General features: G+C 30.9%; 1 long non-coding RNA gene across 1 annotated transcript; it reads left to right on the top strand.

Moving 5' to 3' along the window:
- The first annotated feature begins 3,094 nt into the window (after positions 1-3,094).
- On the top strand, positions 3,095-5,740 carry LOC140035910 (uncharacterized). The gene is made up of 3 exons (XR_011839806.1): positions 3,095-3,443; positions 4,792-4,851; positions 5,499-5,740. It is a non-coding gene; the product is annotated as an uncharacterized lncRNA (long non-coding RNA).
- The last annotated feature ends 13,624 nt before the right edge of the window (positions 5,741-19,364 follow it).

Genomic DNA, 19,364 nt, shown 5'->3' with positions numbered 1-19,364 from the left:
ATAGTGCTACTATTAAGAATAAATATTCTTTGCCAAATATTGATGAGTTGTTTGATCAATTACAAGGTGCGGTGGTATATTCTAATATAGATCTCAGGCAAGGGTATTATCAACTAAAGATAAGAAGGGAAGATGTACCAAAAACTACTTTTAATACCCGCTATGGGCATTATGAATTTGTGGTGATGCCCCTTGGATTGACTAATACCCCGGCGGCATTCATGGATCTGATGCATTGAGTATTTAGACCATATCTGGATCAATTTGTAGTAATCTTTATTGATGATATTCTGATATATTTTAAGACTCGAGAAGAACATGAGCAGCATTTGAGAATGGTGTTACAGGTTTTAAGGGAACATCAATTATATGCTAAATTTAGTAAATGTAAGTTCTGGTTGGAAAAAGTGGCTTTTCTGGGACATATAATTTCGAAGGAGGGAATTGCGGTGGATCAGACCAAAGTGGAAGCCGTTATTGAATGGACACAGCCGGAGTGTCTTACTGAATTACAAAATTTCTTAGGTTTAGTGGGATATTATCGGAGGTTTATAAAAGATTTTTCTAAAATTGCCGGACCCTTAACTAATTTGACTAAGAAACATAGCAAATTCATTTGGAATGCTAAATATGAGGTTAGTTTTCAGGAGCTAAAAAAGTGGTTGACTATAGCCCCTATTTTGACATTGCCAAACGGAAATGAGGGGTTTGTAGTATATACAGATGCATCAAAGGAAGGGTTGGGATGTGTGTTAATGCAAAATAGGGGAGTAATTGCATATGTCTCTTGAAAATTAAAACCCCACGACAAAATTACTCGACCCACGATTTAGAATTGGCTGCCGTTGTTTTTGCTTTAAAGAAATGGAGGCATTATTCGTATGGGCTAACTTTTGAGGTGTATACTGATCATAAGAATTTGAAATATTTATTCTCTGAAAAGGAGATGAATTTGAGGCAGCGGAGGTTGATGGAGTTTTTGGAGGATTACGATTGTAGCATTAATTATCATCCTGGAAAGGCGAATGTGGTAGTTAATGCTTTAAGTAGAAAAGTGCAGATAGCAGGATTAATGATTAAGGAATGGAAATTGCTTGAAAAGGTGGGGGGAATGGAACCCTCAATTAGAGCAACAAAAGGTGATTTTTGGAGGAATTACAGTAAAATCTTCATTGTTGGAATGTATTAAAGAAGCACAAAGGAGTGACCCCATGATACAAAGGTAGATAGAAAAGGAGAAGAAAGGAGAAATCACAGAATTCAAAATGAGACCGGAAGGGGTATTGAAGTTTTGAGAACGGATAGTTGTGCCAAGAAATACAGAGCTAAGGAGGAAAATCCTAGAAGAGGCATACCGTTCTAAATATACCATACATCCCGATAATAACAAGATGTATCAAGATTTGAAAAAGTTATACTATTGGGATAATATGAAGAAGGAGATAGCTCAAATGGTTCAAATTTGTATTAATTGTCAATAAGTTAAAGTTGAACACCAGAAACCATCAGGATTATTGCAACCCCTAGAAATCGCTGAGTGGAAATGGGAGAATATTACAATAGATTTTGTGTCAGAATTACCACGGTCTAAAAAGGGGTGTGATGCAATATGGATAATAGTGGATCGTTTGATTAAATCTGCTCATTTCTTACCCATAAATATGAAGTACTCTCTTGAGAAATTGGCCAAATTATATTTGGATGAAATTGTTAGACTACACGGGACACCCATAAGTATAGTGTCGGATAGGGATCCTCGATTTGTGTCCCAATTTTGGAAGCAAATGCAAGGGGCATTGGGAACTAAGTTAAGTCTCAATACCACTTACCATCCTCAAACCGATGGACAATCAAAAAGGACCATCCAGACTTTGGAAGATATGTTAATAGCATGTGTAATGGATTTTGGGGATAGTTGGGATCAACACTTAATTTTGGTTGAATTTGCTTATAATAACAGTTATCATTCTTCCATTCAGATGGATCCTTATGAAACTTTTTATGGAAGGAAGTGTAGGTCACCAATTTATTGGGATGAAGTGGGTGAGAGGAAGGTATTAGGTTCTGAAAAGGTACTGTGGGTTGAACAGGCATTTGAGAAAGTGAAATAATTCGCCAAAGAATTCAGGCAGCTCAAAGTAGACAGAAAAATTATGCAAATAATCGGAGAAAGGACCTGGAATTTGAGGTGGGAGATAAAGTATTTCTTAAGGTTACTCCGTTAAAAGGTTTAGAGTTCGGGAAAAGAAAGAAACTTAAACCTAGATATGTGGGACCTTTTGTGGTTCTCTGGCAAATAGGAAAAGTGGCGTATCAGCTGGAACTGCTTACAAGTTTGTCCAGAATACACGACATTTTTCACGTCTCATTATTAAAGAAATATTATCCAGACTCGACCTATGTGTGCAACCTGAGGAAATTGAGATCGATAAGTCACTGACCTATTCGGAGCAAACCGTGAGAATTTCGGATCAAAAGATGAAAATATTAAGAAATAAGCAGATATCCCTTGTTAAAGTTCTATGAAAACATCAGGGATTGGAAGAAACAACTTGGGAGTTATAAGATAAAATGCAAAAGGAATACCCGAAACTTTTTACAATAGAACGTAAGAATTTCGTGGGCGAAATTTCCTTAAAGGGAGGGGGGAGAATATGAAAACCCGAGAAAATTTGTGTAAGTTTTGCATGTATTTCCTTTATTTTGCCATTAGAAGTATTATATAACAACTAATATATTAATTAAATGTCTAAATTTAAATTTTTCAAAAAAAATTATATGAATCAAATAAACATATTTTATGCATACCGTAATTTGTGTGATTTGAATATATTATAGTTGAACAAGTTACATGTCTAGTTAATTTCCTATAAAATCAAATGTGTGAGAATCTACAAGATCAAGGAAATACAAATAAGGTTGGGAGTTAGCGTGTGAATTAATAAAAATTGCAGCCTTAGTAAGCAAATGAACTAACTAATTTTAAAAGACCTATCTAACCTTGAGCCTTGGTTAGATCTACCATGTAGCCAGCGGGTTGTCTGAGCTTTAGAAGTAGGACTGAGTTGAGGAACTTAGGAATTGTCACCACCGACTGAAGAGGAAGTTTGAGTGATCAGCTTCTTCGGAGTTAACAACCGAGAGAAAAGCGAGGACTTAGCTCATTCTCTTGTCTCACCTCAAGCCCAACCGAGAGAGTGAGAGATAGCTCTGCATTTTTCTTAGGCAGCAACAACCGTGAGAGAAAACAGGGCATCAACCCATTTCTTCCTTTCAAACACCAAAACTGAGAGCTAAAGTGAAGGATAGGAAGAGAAACTTTGCTAGTTTCATCACTTATTAGCTTCAATGGAGAGAAAGAGTGAAAGCTGCTGCAATTTTGAGGAATCGAAGCTAGAAGGAACTGGAGCAGTCAACAATTGTTGAATTCTAAAAGAAAAGAGGTAAAAAAATTCTGTAATAATCCTTTACTTATTAAGTATAAGAATACATAAGTTGCATGTTGAGCAAAACTCTGATTTGAGACTGCATAGCTGCTGGACTGATACCTGTAGGAATCGAGAGCTTACATGCTGAGTTGCAACTTGTTATCGGTGTAGAATGGAAACTAATGATAGGAAATGCATGTAATACATTAGCCTTATGTATTATATGAAGTTTAGCTGAAGAAACTTGTGAAAAGCTGGAAATTTGGATTGAAAATACTGATAAGAGGTTGCTGGAAATTTCTCAACTTCATCCGAGAGCAAGAAATAATGAAGTACCAGTTTCCTTTTTGCGAATCTTGGTTCTAAAATTCTGTACTAAGCTGTAAAATATTGTATAACACCTTGATTTCTTCATGCACGAAAGATTTGATTATAAATTGAAGGGATTGTTAGAGAAAGTTCTTGCTTAAAAGCTGATTGCTGCCCAAAAACCTTTCCAGTTTGGCCGAGAGAAAGAGTTAAACCTCTGATTAGTTTTTCTTTCGAACTCTAGCCGTAAACTTCCATGTGTGCTGGTTAAGAATACTCTGTAGCTGAAGAATCATCCTTTGCATGATGAGTTAGAGTTAAAACTGAAGAAATTATGGAGGAAATGTCGTGTACTAAATTGCTACATTACTGAATGTTTTAGCTAGCTGATGACAGATTGGTGTGTGCAGTTCCTTGGTCGAATAACTTGCTGGAACTATATGATATCTACTTTGGTTTAAACTGGACAGAATGTATACTCAATGTTTAGTGTTTTAAGCAAGTAAAAGATGGAACTTTGTGGAAATTTTTGAAGTGGTATTGCTGGAAAATTTGCCTTGCTGACCGAGAGAGTGAGGAATTGAACTCTTATGAGATTTTCAAAAAAGATTTAGGATGATTAGGTGTGGTTTTGCATAAGACATCTTATAATACCTTGACTTTGTTTCATGAACATTTTAGTGAACCTAAAACTTGAAAATTTAGTGAATTGGATCAAAATTTAAATTACAAGCAACCTAGAATCTGGTCTAGCTTAAAGGGAAGGAATGAAACGTTCACTTGCCCTAATCCTTGAATATTGGGTTGAAAATGAGTTAATCTTAGCTCAAATGTTTTATAAGATCTTAAAATTTGGTATATATGTACATTAACCTTGTTTTAGAGCTACCAAACTTAATGATCTTGAAGAAAAACGTAAGGAAGATTGCTGGATTTTGGTGACTTGTTTTATAAGCTTAGGAACTTGGTTTTAGTTACTTAAACCTTAAATTGGTATAAGATGAGTGGCTGTATATAAATTGAATATTCACTTTAGAATTATTAACTTGTCCAGGAAGTAGCTGTGAACCAGGAAATCGACTCGAGACTCGAGACTAGTTCATTTGGATATTTGGTGAGTATTGTCGAATGTATATGCTTAACTGGTTATGTTTCTTTAAATGAATTTATGTGAGAATTGTGCTTGTTTTGAATATTGCTAGTGATTTATTATGATGTGTATATCAATGGTCTTTCGCCTTCTAAGTCGGGAATGTACTTTATCACACTCGACTTAGTTGAGCTCGAAGGTTGATTATTGATTGAATGATACTGTAAATGTGCATGAATGTAAGCCTTTGGCTGAACTGGGCTCCAAAACCCTCTGTTCAACGGACTATTCGAGCCAGCAAGGGGTTTGGTCGGATAGGACGGTAGTTTTGGGTAAATGTTTTGGTATTCTCGAGTACTACTTGGAAGTTGGGAGATTACTGAGTTGATTGTTGAATGTAGGGGATTGTTTATTATTTCGGAGAATATAAGGGGGTGAATTGGCGGAGTGAATGCAATGATATTGAAATGATTGTCTCGTGACTCTGAAATGACAGCTCAATGACATTGAAATAACTCCCATGTGGAGTGTGTATCCTTTTGAATGTGATTGTCCAGTGAAATGTGCACCGTTTGTTTAATTGCAATGATTTAAGCGTTTATTAACTGTTACTTGCTCGGCAAATCTCACAGAGCTTTAACTCAACCATTTTAGCTTTGTTTTCCTTACAGGAGTTGGTGGTTAGGGATCGAACGAAGGATCTTAGGAAGTTAGCTTGGAGAATTTTGAGTTGTGAATCTTTTAGTGTCTTATTAAGGTTGGAACTTTTGTATTGTACTAGGTTTTGTAAAAGAGTGGTATGGTTGGTTTTGGTTATTTAAATATTATCGTTGAAGTTAATATAAGGTTACTGGAAGTATTTATCTGTTATCCCTGAAGTTAATATAAGATTAAGGGAAGTATTTATCTGTTATTTCTGATGTTAATGTGTTATTAGGGAGTCCTGACGAGAGTCAGGTAGGCGATTCACTAACTTCTAGGGTACCTAGAAGGAGGTGGGACCATCACAAGTATGCGGTCTTTTAGCAATGAAAGTTGAGTAACCGGATTCCTTCATTTGGTAGATGCTAGAGTTTGCATCAAAAGATTTGAATAGTCAAGGATTAAACTTTTTCCCTAAAAAAAAGAGAAAAAAAATGAGAGCTCAAGTACAGGGATATATAAAAAAAAAGAAAAAAAAAGATGAGCTAATAGTGAAAAATGTGCAAATGTGTGAATAATTGTGTTAGTCTGCTGATCTATGAGTTTAATGTTGAGATTTGCTTAATAGTTGAACCGTTTGCTGACTAATGTTAGTTGAATATTTTATATCCTTAAATTGGTTACCCCGAAATTGAAAGAGTTCTTGATTTGAAAAACTAACCAGAGAGAACTCTTGGAGACTAGCCACTAATGTTTGACATGTGTTTTAAAAGTATCTTGACAATAGATGATTTGAGTGATAGCCATTGTTTGAACTTATTGTTTCATTTATTGTTTCTTATGCTTGAGGACAAGTATGATCTAGGTGTAGAGGGAATTGATAGAGTGCAAAATTGTTATTTAATTTATAATTATTTTCCCTTGATTTTAGCCAAATATTATTTTAATTATTAGATTCTACTTACATTTGATTAACTGCTAATTGTAGGGAATTATGTGAGATGTGAATAAAAGGAGCAATTATTCAGCATTCTAAGAGTTACTTTGATGGTGACGCATTCGGGGCTAATTTCCATATCTAAGTCAAATTTAAGGCAGTTTTTGGAGAAAGATTTTGAACACTTTAATTTTCATTATTAGTCATAATATTGGATTAGGAAACTTGGAATATTATCTTTAGTAGTTTCCTTTTTTAATTTTGGGAATATATCTTATTATTAGTAGTTGAGATTAAGTAGAAAACAAGAGGAATTAGGAAAGCTGGATTCCCGTTTGATTAGGAGTTGGCCCAGCAACAATTTCAGGAAGACTCTTTGAAGTATCAGACACGGCCGTAACTTGTTTGATTATTCTTCTTATCTTTCGTTAGTTTTAGGGAAAAACCCATATGCAATTGTTATCAATGAAGTCTTGTGGATTTCCCCAAATGACGCGTAGCTAAATCCTTTTTCTAGCTGAGGAATAACAAAGGGTTTGGTTCATCAACATCTGTGATATCTAATTATTTTTATTAATTTCTTTTATTTGTTAGTATTTGTATGTCTTCTGATTTAATTTCTCATGGTTATTAGTTGTTTGGATATCAAAGGCGCCTGATATTTAATTCAATCTAACAAACTATTGTCAATTAGTACAGTTAAATTTGTAATTGTTTAATTGTTTTAAAGTGACAACTAATGTGATTGGAGCCATGTTAGAGAGATATACGATCTAATTTAATTAAATCATAGTAGCGCGTTTTTTTATTAGAACAGGGTTTTTCTAGTTTTTAATGCAAGCAAGAAATTAAATTGTACGGGCATATTTAGGATTGTTTCTTGGTTAGGGAAGTAGTTGACGGGCGTACCTTAACTATCGAGACATTAATGAAAAGTTGGTTGTTTATCGCGTATATGACAACTATAACCTGTTTATTAGAGAATAATTGATATGATTCTTGCATCGATAATTTATTGTATGAACCACTTTCGGAGTTAATTCCTTGGCTAGAACTTGTTAATCGTTGGTCTAATTTAATTTACTCTTGTTTAATTAGTTTTATTTTCATTTAGTGCTTTATTTTAATTTTAAACCTCCTAAAACCACCCCTTAATTGAATTTGCTTGAAAAGAAACAGATTTTCCTCCTAATCCCTTCGGAGACAATCCTACTTGCTATTGTACTCGTTTACGTCTTTGAGAGTAGGAATTTGTTATTATATAGGCCTGACCCCTGTCTTGTCTTCAAATGGATTAGGCAATAAACTCATCAAAATGACTCGTTTGACTCGTTTTAAATAGATGAGTGATCATTTCAGCAAAGTAAAAAGTTTATTGAATAACCGATGCAGTTTGAAGACCTTTTAGCAATTTAATGGTTTTACTATTCACTTCATTATGTTTAATCTTGTTTAGTTGTTTCAATAACGCAACTTAATTTAGGTGTTATTTCGATTTACCCATGGGGAACAACATTGAATGAATTTATAGCTCTTTTCAATATGTTTAATATTATTTAGTTTTTAAATATGATAACGCTTTTTTTGGTTAATGGTTAAATCTAGACATGGCAATTGGACGGGTTGGGCGGCTTTTGAGCGGATTGACGTTAGGTTTTTGTTTATTTCGGTTATATCTAAAACATCCAAGTACAAATTGGGCTGATATTGGGTTGGATCATATTGGATCAATTCAAATCCATAAATCAAATATGACCAAGCATATTATTTTATATTTTGATACATAATATTCTCTTGAACGCATTTATACACACAAAATGATTTTTTCTTATATATAAATTCAGTTTCACGTATATAAACATATTTTCATACACTAAAACACTTTCACACATACAAACACACGTTCACTTCTTGACCTAACACATCATTTTCACACACACACAAAGAGACTAAAACACACACTAACAATTTGTATCTGTTAGCTTTTGCTCCAAGAAATTGATGAAAGAGTTTTTTTTTTTTTTTTTGCAAACCCAAAAGTCAAATAACAAAATAAAAATAAATAAAATAAAAATACAGGAATTTAGGTGATTCGATCAAATGACTTTCGTTTACAGACGGAGGAGAAAAAGAATTTTACCATGAAGAAGAGAATACAAAATGCCATAGGAAGGTATTCTTAAATCCAAAATATCTAATACTTAAAATAGAAGAGAATTCAAAAATATTTTACTAAACAAAAGGTTTAATGGCCCAAAGACCCAAATGATTCACTAAAACTCTCTTGATTTTGTGCGCTTAATTCCATCTCAGGCACACTATCTTTATAGGCAACTATGGGAAAGACTCCCTTATACAAAAGGTGATGTGGGATAAAATCACTTTAACAAATCTCCACCTTGGCGTGTTCCTAATATCGACAATATCAAATCTGCTCCACCTTCTTTACATAAGTCCCAATGGGTCTAAATCACCAACAACAAACACTAACGAAATCCAAGCATTGCTTGAACTTGTAAATTAGAAGAGGTTTTGTGAATATATTTGCAGGATTTTCCTTGGTATTGATTTTCTGAACAAGGACTTTTACAATTATATGTCGAATGAAATGAAATTTTACATTAATATGTTTCGTTCTCTCATGATACATCTAGTCTTTCGTAAAATGAATGACACTTTGACTATCATAATAAATAGTAGTAACACCTTGATGTAGACTGAACTCGCCAAACAGACCTTTCAGCCACAAGGCTTCTTTGATTGTCTCGGTCATGACCATATATTCTGCCTCCATAGTAGATAAAGTTACAATAGATTGTAAAGTAAGTTTGCAACTAACTGCACAATCACTAATGCAGAATACGTACTCTAAAAGTAATATTCTTCTGTCAAGATCTCTAGTATAGTAAGAGTCCACAAAACCAACCAAAGTGTTATTTTTTCTCCCAAACTCCAAATAACAGTTTGAAATTCCTCGCAAGTATCTTAGAATTCATTTCACAGCTTGTCAATGTGCTTTTTCAGGACAAGATATATATCTGCTAACCACACTGACTGCTTGTGTGACGTCTGAACGAGTACAAATCATTGCATACATAACACTGTCGACTACATTAGAATAAGAAATTCGAGCCATAAACTTTTCCTCTTCAACTAACTATTGTGACTGAATAGCAGATAGTCGAAAATGGCTAGTAAGAGGAGTAGTCACAAATTTAGTATCTTTCATGGCAAATTTTTCCGAAACTTTCTCAAGGTAATTTTCTTGAATCAAGAATAACTTTTCAACTCTTCGATCCCTCTTGGTTTTCATGCCAAAAATTTTCTTAACTATTCCCAAATGCTTCATTTCAAATTCATTACTTAGCTGCAACTTCAAAGTATGAATTTCTGACAGCAATAAGCATGCCATCAACATAAAATAACAAATAAATGAAAGAATCATAATCTAACTTTCGCAAGTAAACATAACTATTATACATGCTCCTTGAATAACTATGATATAATATAAAAGTATCAAATCTCTTATACTATTGTCTTAGAGGCTGTTTCAATCTACATAAGGATCTCTTCAATAAACAAATATGGTTTTTCTTTCCTTCAATTTTAAATTCTTGGGATTGTTTCATATAAATTTTCTCTTTAAGTTCACCATATAAGAAAACTGTTTTAACATCAAGTTGTTCCAATTTCAAATCATACATGGCAACTAAATCAAGTAAAACACGAATAGATCTATGCTTGACAATAGGTGAAAATACATCATTAAAATCAATACCTTATACCTAACTATAGTCTTTTGCAACCAACTGTGCTTTATACCTTGCATTTTCAATCTCTGGAATACATTCTTTTTTCTTGAAAATCCATTTGAATCCAACAACTTCACAAGAATCCAAGTTCCATTTCAATAAAGATATTTAATTTTTTCATTCATCGCAATCAACCACTTAACAGAATCATCACAAAAAACTGCCTCTGAATAGATTAGTAGGCTCACCAACTACATCAGTTTTTTCTGTAATAGACAGAGCATATGCAACAAAATTTACATATTTTTGTGGTTTCGAATATCACTTTTTAGTCTATTTTTTCCAATGAAATATTTTTTCTTTTTGAATTATTTTTATCAGTAGATTCAAATGCATCTACTGGCACTTGTTAAGTAGAAAGACTAGAACTGACACTCTCAAACTCCACCTATTTTTGCATACTATTATCTGTATGACAAAAACTAGAAAATTCCTTCTTGAAAGATAACATACAAAATTCATCAAAAATAACATCTCTACTTATATATTTTGAGAATTTAGAATCAGAACACCATCATCTGTAACCTTTCATTCCAAAAACATACCCAAGGAAGATATACTTTTTAACTTGGAGCTCTAATTTTTCATCATTTATATGAATGTATGTCGAACACCTAAAAATTTTTAAATCACAATAATCAATAGGAGTGCTTGATCAAACTTTCTCACAAGTTTTGAAATCAAAAGTTTCAAAAAGGGTACGATTGACAATATAACAAAAAAAATCGTCTCTGGTCAAAAGTCCTTTGTCAACTCAATATTAGAGATCATGTACCTCGCTCTCTCCAAAAATGTTTTAGTTCATATACGTTCGACCACACCATTTTACTAAAGTGTCATCCTGACAATACGATACTGAATAATTCCTTTATTCTTGCAAAATTCATCAAATTCTCTTTCACAAAATTTCATGCTATCATCTGTTCTAAACCACTTGATCTGTCTACCTATCTATTTCTCAATTAATACTTTTCAGTGTTTGAAAGTGAGGTAAACATCATTCTTATATTTAAGAAAATAAACCCAAACTTTCCTTGAATAATCATCAATGAAAGTCAATATATACCTGGCACTATTTTTAGATGGAACACGAGATGGGCCCCATAAATCTGAATGAATATAATCAAGAGTACCTTTCGTATGATGCATTGTTGGTGAACTGAAACTAATTTTTTTTACTTCTTAAAGACACAGTGTTCACAGAATTTCAATGACCCAGTACTTTGATAGGAAAGAAATCCCCCTTTGCTTAGTATGCCCAAGACTTTTTCGTTCATATGTCCTAAACGTTTATGCACAATTTGGTGATGTCAGAATCAAATAAAAATGATGATAACGAAATTGCAACCGATTTTGAAACAGTAGTTCCTTGTAAAATATATAAAATACCAAACTTGCAGGCTTTTATTACAACAAGAGCACTTTTAGAAATTTTCATAACACCATTTTTAACTATGTATTTGCACCCGAGAACCTCCAGAGTACCCAAAGAGATGAAATTCTTTTTCAAATTAGGAATATGTCTAACATTATTAAGCGTCCTCACAATACCATCATGCATTTTAATTCAGACTATACCCTTACTAACAACATCACAAATGATATTATTGTCCATCAAAACAATTTCACCATTACAAGATTTATAAGTAAAAAATAAATTCATATTGGGACACATGTGACAAGAGCACCTCGAATATAAAATCCATTCATTTTTAGATCTTCTCCTGTCATCAGTCACAAAGAAAATATTTTCTTCATTTTCATCAGCTGAAACACAAGATTCGACAGTCTTAGGGGGCGTTTGGTAAGAGGGTATCGGATTCGGGGAATGGAATGAACCCCATAAATGGTGTTTGGTTCACTGGAATGGGAATTGAAATCTTGGAATGATTTCTAAAAATTTGGTGTTTCTCCATTCCCTAGTATTTTGGTGGGTTTTGTCCGATTCCCAAGTTTGATTCCAAGAAACAAATCCAATTACATATTATAATTATACAATGATATAATTAATATTTATATATATTATATATATTATATATTATAATATATACATATATATAATATATTATAATTATAATATTAGTACATTATATAAATATATATTATATTTATATAATATATATATATAAATTTATTAATATTATGTAATAATATATTTATAATATATATATATGTATATTTAATAAATGCATATTATATGTGCATATGATTATAATATACACATGTATATAATATTAATAAATTATATAATTATATTTATTATTTTAAATACAATAATATATAATAATTACTATATCTAATATTAATATGCATTATACTTATATAAAATATGAGTACAATTAATATTTATATATTATATAATTATAATTATGTACATATATATAATATATTATAATTATAATATTAGTACATTATATAAATATATATTATAATTATTCAGTTAAATATAATTATATTTATATAATATATATATAAATTTATTAATATTATGTAATAATATATTTATAATATATATGTATATTTATAAATGCATATTATATGTGCATATGATTATAATATACACATGTATATAACATTAATAAATTATATAATTATATTTATATTTATATTTATTATCTTAAATACAATAATATATAATAATTACTATATCTAATATTAATATGCATTATACTTATATAAAATATGAGTACAATTAATATTTATATATTATATAATTATAATTATGTATTTATTTTATAGCGTTTGTATAATTATAATTAATTATATATATAACATTTAATTTAATTAGTTACAAACTTATAATAATGATGTTATTGTATTATATAATTATATATTATAATTATTTAGTTAAATATAATTATACTTATATAATATATATTATAAATTTATTAATGTTATATAATATTATATTTATAATATATATGTATATTTATAAGTGTATATTATATGTGCATATAATTATAATATATACATGTATGTAATATTAATAAGTTATATAATTATAATAATTATTATTTTAAATATAATAATATATAATAATAACTATATTTAATATGTAATATATATTATATTTATATAAAATATTAGTATAATTAATATTTGTATATATTATATAATTATATATTTATATATTTATATTTAATTATATATATAATATTTAATTGAATTAGTTACAAATTTATAATGATAATATTATTATCTAAATTTACTAATACATTTATACTAATATATTTACTAATACATTTATACTAATATATTTAATTAGTGAAAATTTCTTATATCTTATTTACAAAGAGCCAATAATTATCATTTACGATGTGGTTTATAATATATTTATTATATTCCATTCCGAAAGAGTCGACGAACCAAACATCAATTATAGTAATGATACACATTCCAGGTACTTGAACCAAACAAATATATTGGAATGAATGACCTCATTCCAAACCCAAGATATCCGATTCCGAATCCGAATCCGATTCCGACGTGCGAACCAAACGCCCCCTTAGTATTTTTCTCACAGATTTCTCCTTTTGCTTTAATCAATTTTTAAATTTAAAATAATTTACCTTAATGTGCCCCATTTTGTGATAATAATTGCACTCCAAATTTTTATGTTTGAATTTAGATCTAAATTTAGATATACTATTGTCAAATTCTCTTTTACTGGTTCTACCCCTAAAAAGTTAGGCCTTTCTCCTGACTTTTATAAATTTTTTCGGTAATATCCCTATCTATCTGTAGATTTAATTTTGCGATATAAAATTATTTCTTTTATATAAATCATAGTATCGCGAAAATATTTAAAGGATTGGGGAAGGGAACATAAAAGTAACAGGACCTAATCCTCATTATCAATTTTTGAAATCTATATTTTTCAAATTCATAATAATAGAATCAAATTTATCAAAATATGAGAGTATAAATGTACCTTCAATTATGCGAAACATATACAGACTTTATTTTAAATAAATCGATTCTCAATTATCTTCTTCATGTACATGGTCTTCAACTTGTTCCATATGACTTTTGCCAAAATTTCAGTGGCCACCTCTGGCAAAATCTTGTCAAAGAGATTTAAAATAATACTGGACCTTGCCTTCTTATCCATCTAAGCAAAATTTACATTTGTCAAATTCTCTAACTTTTTCTCAAATTCTTGTATCGCTAAATCAACTCCGTCTTGAACCAAAATGGCCTCTATCTTGAGCTGCCACATCCCAAAGTTGATACTTCTATCGAATTTCTTAACAACAGTCTTTGTTATTGTCATTGTTGCCACATAATCCAAAACTTCCGAAAAAACTCTGATACCAGTTCGTTAGATCTAGCCCCATAAAATTGATGGAAGAGTGTTTTTGGCAACTCCAAAAGATAAATAACAAAGTAAAAATAAATAAAATAGAAACACAGAAATTTATATGATTCGGTCAAATTAATCTACTACGCCCACGAACGGAGAAGGAACATAATTTTACTATAAAGAAAAGAGTACAAAATGCCTTAGCAAAATGTTTCTAAATCCAAAGCACCTAATATTTAAAACACAAGAGAACCCAAAAATATTTTACTAAATAAAATATTTAATAATCCAAAGGCCCAAATAGTCTACTAAAATTTTCTTGGTTTGATGCACTTAATTCCATCACAGCCCACTATATTTATAGACAACTAATGGAAAGACTCTCTTGTACAAAAGGTGATGTGAAACAAAGCCACTTTAACAGTATCCTTGTTACATACACGCCTCTTTTAGTTTGACTAATTGAAAGCGACCCCATATAGAAAATTGTTGAGAGACCGTGGAAGAACTATTTAAGTAAAGTCTTAAAATAGTAATGGGTAAATTGATCGATAAGAAATGCCAAAGTTTATTGAACCAGCTCATATATTGGGTTTTACCTACAGAAAATCCTACTTCGGAAAGTTATAAATATGAAGTTAAAGGAGTTGATGTGCCCTTCAGCTGTGATTAATTTCAGTATTTGGTGGAAAGCAGGCAAATACACTTCTGCTAGATATTTAGTAAAACGCTGGAATGCTGATATCTAAGATACATCAGAATACCATTGAAACAGCTAGAAATTCCATAAATCTATCATTATGCGGAATTCTCTAAGCTACTTTATTTTTATATATGGATAGTGCAACACTTTTCCTATTTCGGGGGAGAGGGTGAATTCTTGGGACGATGCATATCACTCTTGAGCTCTTAAACGTATGCCCATTATTCTAATTTATTAACACATGCATTTTAGGTTAGTGGGTACAACTTACAAGTACTTAGATAAATGGGTATCCAAGTTAAAAACCTAAATAGTCCAAAACTCATTGAGTCTTTTTCACCCAACACCCAATTAATCCAACACCCAAGACTCAACTGACCTAATCCAACCTCAAAAAAACTAATTTGAACCCAAGTCATTTGAATTCCTGACCTCCAGTTACCTTATGCTTTCCCCACTTGATTAGGTAAAAACTAATCCCCAAGGCAAGTGCTACACATGGTCAAATTTTGTATTAACAAAAAAAATAATGGTGAGAGTGGAATTTGATACGATAATTCTAGTGAATGAATTTAGCACTTTCGGAAATTTTAGCACAGAAGATATTGACCTATTTCATTTTCAATTTTCACATTGAATTGAATTCAAAAAGAGGGAGGGATGAATTAGGTGGTTCAGAGAGGGAATATAAGTGATAGATTTCGGATTCAAGTGATCTCAGTTACACTAAAAAAAAAGTTTAAGAATTCCGTGTAAGGGTGTGTTTGGTACCATGGAATTGCGACCATAGAAGTGTTGAAGCCAAACCCACAAAATTAGAATTGCATTCCAATTCTAACGGGGCTGAACTTGAAGTCCATGGTTCCAATTCTTTAGTCAGACCTAAGAATTGCAATTCCAATTCCAGATTCCCACTCCCCTATTTGGATTAATTAGCAAGTGGGTCCTATACGGATTAAATTAGTAAACCGGGTCTCATTTATAATCAGGGGGAAAAAATGAAGATCACTCACTCTCTCTCTCTCTCTCTCTTCACTGTCAGGTTTGATTAATGCCAAACATCTGTCCGCCCAAATCCGGAAACCTTTATGGTAGGAACGCTTTGACCGTGCCTATGGTAGGAAGGGCTGTAAAGATCGACACGTGTTGGAGTTGAATGGAGTCCAAACGGAGACGTTAAGTTGTGGCAGAACGCGTGGAGAGGAAAGATGCATGCACTGTCTACGGATGCAACCAAAAAATCACACGGACTTTCGTATGATGTTGTAGGTTGGGCCAGGAAGGGTAATTGCAGGTTAGAACCAGAGACATTTATGCATTTGCAAATGTACCCATTACCAATGGAAAAATGCTGCAATTCCTTCGACAAAAAATGTGCGTAAAGAAGGTACTGAAATTTTAACAAATAATAAATGTAAACCTCACACGTGTGGGGGATAATAATTTGGAAGAACGAAAAGTGGAGCAGAGTTAGTATAACAAAATTAGTGTAGCCGGGAATTTTTTTTTTCCTCTACAGATTGTTCACGAATATAAGAGTCAACCACTAAAAAAATGTCATGCATATCTAATCTATAACTACATATAAATTAAATTTAGTTCATCTACAAAATGATCCTAAAATAATTAGCACACTACAATACCCTATTATTTTAACAACAAAAAAAATACTTTTTGGCAAAAATCTCCAATATACATGATATATGTATGAGTGGTATTTTACCATATTTTAATCTCTTGTTTTCCCATATTGTATCTCATGTGTAATCATTGATGTTAATTTCAGGAAGAATATTTTTTATAATAAAATCAGTTCGAACGTAATTAATAGGTTGAGATTTTTTTGGAAAAAATATCTGTGAAATATTTTGGAAGTTATATTTTATTTTCCCAAAAATAAAAGATTGCTATTTTGTTTACCAATTGTTGCCATTAACATTTCAGTTTGTAGACTAATTTTTATGAATGTAGAATTAGTTTAGTTAACAAAAATTGAAGTTATGTTGGTTCGAGGACTGGCATGCTATTGTTGTTATTTTACATGTGAAAATATAACCTAAATAATGAAATAAATAATAGCTATTTAAGAAAAGGAAATAGGTGCTCAATTGATTGCATTCAAACTACGATTTCTGTTACTGCATAATTGCTAAATTATATTCGTATTCATAAGCAATCAATATGCATCATATATTGACCAGGAGTAAATTACTGATTACTTAATAAATCATATCTAAACACATGATGTGATATACATTGCATTTGGTCATCGTAATACTCATAGCATTTACGTTTCTTTCCATCTATGTTATAAAGCTGCAAAATTCTCTTGATTATATTAGTGAAAATGCATAAAATCTTTTTACAAAAGTAGAATCAATTTATTTACAAAATATTAATACTTTTAGGAGAAGCAATGCATTGTAGGAATGGTTTACTAGTTATTAAGTAAACATAACTACTACATTAAAAAGTTCCCAAAAAAGTTGAGTAATTATACCTTATTTACGAGTGCTTTCGAATGGAAGTATTAGGAGATTAATTTCTTTGATTCAATAATTTTTAGAGATTGTCATTATGAAAAAAAGAAAATTTTTTTTGAGATTCTAACTATATTATTAATATATGTAATAAATTTGATATTTGTGCAAGTTTTCATATCTTTTATTTTCAGCAACGAAATTTGTGCAAATATGATAAAAACATCCCTCATATGTATGTCATGGATATTTGAGACTTTGAATAACAAAAAGTGTTGTTGTTAAAATAACATTGTATCATAGTGCGCTAATTATTTTTGGACTGTTGTATACGTGAACTGAATTTAATTTAAATTATACAAAAGATTTGTATGTACAAGTGATTTTCATTTAATTGTTGGATTTTTTTTTATGAACAATCTGCCAAGGAAAAAAGTTCAGATCATACTGATTTTATTATATCAAGTATTATACCAATTTTGTCGTTTTGTTATTGTTGTACTATTTCTTACATTGTTTGGTCTTTAACTCTTATTAATTCTTGTGTCACAGATGTAAATTTATTAAAATTTTATCATCTTAGTATATTCGTAGGTGTTAAAATAGAAAAATTGTGATATATAAACAAGTGATATTCTATATATAAACAAAAAACCAGCTTTTTATGAGACACAAAAGAGAGACGCTCTGCTTTTTAACAGGCTTGGACAGGTTTGGATGGGATTCAAACAAGATTCACTCTTCTGCTTTCTCGTTTAAGTTTTGAGAAATACACCGTTTGGAATGGAGGGGAAAAATACACAGTTTGGAATCACAATAAATGGACTGTCATGAGTGCCCAACTCATGTTTGGTTCAAAATCTTATTGGAAAGCCATAAAGAGCTGGCATCGTATTGGAAAACGGGTTTAGTTTATTTTATCCTATAAAATAAATTAGTTTTTGGGAAAATGGGTACGTTTTTTATTCTGATGGAAGAAAGCCATAAAGAGCTGGCTTTTTATAGGACAATAGACAGGGAAAATGGTCAGCCATATAGAAGCATTGTATGTGATTTGGTATATTTTAATACTCTACCATTTTCAAGACATTGATCAAACATGTTCAGTTCAATTTCTTTCATTTTCTCCAAAAAGTCTCCTTTTTTCTTCTTGTATCTTTTTCGTTTTCAATACATCAGTTTGGACAAAAAAAAATCAAATAAAATTCAAAATATGTAAATGATTCATAAATTAACTCAAAAACACTTTATAGTCAAGAAAACATTATCTTTGTAACTTGCAAAAACTTCAAATAAACATTCAAATACTAACTATTGGTATTTAAAAAATGCACTATATTTTATCCAATCAGAATAAATCCTTATACTTTTTTATTTTTATTTGTTATTAATATACTCAAGTTTTGGTAATAAAAAGTAAAACAAAAAAAGGGTAAATTTGGAATTACATTTTTTAATATACTCAAAATGAATTTTTTTAATATTATGTTTTAAAATGAGCTGTAAATAAACAAATAGTTTAAAGTAAGAGAGGCAAGTGAGTTTCAGACCCCCAAAAAAAAAAAAAAAGAGACGCAAGTGGGATTTTTCAATATTTGTGAGTGCCAAGTAAAATTGTTAGAAACCTCCGGGGAGGTTTATGAAATTATCCCAAACAAAA

This window comes from Coffea arabica, chromosome 2c (genome assembly GCF_036785885.1).
Source record: "Coffea arabica cultivar ET-39 chromosome 2c, Coffea Arabica ET-39 HiFi, whole genome shotgun sequence".
Classification (NCBI taxonomy): domain Eukaryota; kingdom Viridiplantae; phylum Streptophyta; class Magnoliopsida; order Gentianales; family Rubiaceae; genus Coffea; species Coffea arabica.
The sequence above is the reverse complement of the archived record's forward strand: the minus strand, read 5'-3'. Positions and strand labels throughout refer to the sequence as shown.